Consider the following 1,941-nt stretch of genomic DNA (forward strand, 5'->3'; position numbering starts at 1 on the left):
TATAATTGTGTGAAATGTATTATGAAAATTGGCTAGCAATTTCGACAAGCAAATACTAAGAAATATGTTGCTGCAGTTTGTCTTTCGACTACACTTGCAAAATCCGCGATGGGACTGAGCTCGAATAGCTTCAGTGTCAGCAACTTTTTTTTGTATGAAATAGCTGTCAATCAAAAGGAGATGCAGCCTTTGAACAGACCATCCAATCATCACACAGAAGCCCGGAGTCCAGGCCAGCCCACTCCTCATTCACCCCCAGAGACGCTGAGCATCCGTGGGTGGGACATAATCGCAGCATTTATCCAATGACCGTCTAGTTTCGAAGCATTGAAAAAAAACTGTTCAAAGCAGCCCCATTGAAGTCAGTGGACGCTGGGCTTCAACAGGGAAATGCACTGTGACGCTACGGGAATGTATGAGAAAGAAATCGAGTCAGCCGACCTACTATATGTAGCTGATTCTGAACGAACTCGTCTTTGAGATGAACGTGTTAACACAATAGTAGCCTACATATTTGACCATTAATTTTTTGACATAATAGGGGAAGCCGAGCTTCCCTTGCAGTCTTAAAGAAATCCCCACTGGTGTTAGTTCACTGTGATCTAAAATTTCTGTAATATTGGTCAGTTATATCAAAAACATCTTGTTCATATTTTATTTACATCAACAAACTATTTTAAAAATTCCGTTTCCTTGTTAATTTTGTATTTATTTTCAGACTGTATTCTTCCTAATAACATCTCCAAAGGGGAGCATCTACAAGGTGAAAAGCAATGGTTTTAGTACTGAGCCTTGCGGTACTCCATAATGACATCTCTTCATTTCCTGTGTGTAGAAGTGATAGTTCTACCATATTTGTAACAGGGAGTCGGCTTTGCAGCCTTGACTAAATGAAGTATACAGATAATGATCTGAGATGCCATCGCTCTGCTGCAAAACTTCAACGGCATCAACATTGATTCCTTGTGATAATATTAGATCTAGAGTATGATTACGACTATGTAGGTCCTTGTCTAACGTGTTGTCTAACTCCAATAGAGTTAAGATGGTCTTTAAATGCCAATCTTAATGCATCTTTTTCGTTATCTACATGTATATTAAAATCACCAACAATTAGGACTCTATCTGCAGCCAGCACTAACTCTGATAGAAAGTCAGCAAATTCTTTGATAAAGTCTGTATGGTGCCCTGGTGGCCTGTATACAGTAGCCAGCGCAAATCTCAAACGTGATTTATCATTTACACTATATATTGCTACATTAAGCACCAGCACTTCAGAATAATTATATTTGAAACTAGACTTCTTAGTAATCCTGAAAATATTACTATAAATTACAGCAACACCTCCCCCTCTGCCTTTCAGATGAGGTTCATATTTATAACAGTAATCTTGCGGGGTTGAAAGTAATGCAATCATTTGGTTTTAGCCAGGTTTCTGTCAAACACAGCACATCTAGATTATAGTCTGTAATTATATCATTAACAGTAAGTGCTTTTGAAGTAAGGGATCAAATATTCAGCAACCCAAGCTTTATCATTTGCTTATTTGTATTATATCTGCTTTTATTTGTTGAACATCAATAAAAATTTTACCCTTAGATGGGTTTGGACGTTTTTTGTATGTCCTAATTCGGGAAACAGACACAGTCTCTATGATGATATCTAGGTGAAAGAGGCTCTATGTGATGGGATTCATCTGACCTTGGTGACGTGAGATATCTAATATATGTTGATGAGTAAGTTATATTTAGCAATATAAACAAAAAGAAATGAGTAAATAGAGATTCAAAACAGAAAGCTTTACGGAGCTTACAGACACTAACCAGCAGCAAGGCAGACAGGAGCAAGGTTACTTTAAGACTATGTGCCATAGTATTGGGGGAACATTGAGAGTAATCCAAATAACAGTTTAAAGAATCATCCAGTTATAAAAATGTATAA

The sequence above is a fragment of the Scardinius erythrophthalmus genome, assembly GCF_964197995.2.
Source record: "Scardinius erythrophthalmus genome assembly, chromosome: 13".
Taxonomy (NCBI): domain Eukaryota; kingdom Metazoa; phylum Chordata; class Actinopteri; order Cypriniformes; family Leuciscidae; genus Scardinius; species Scardinius erythrophthalmus.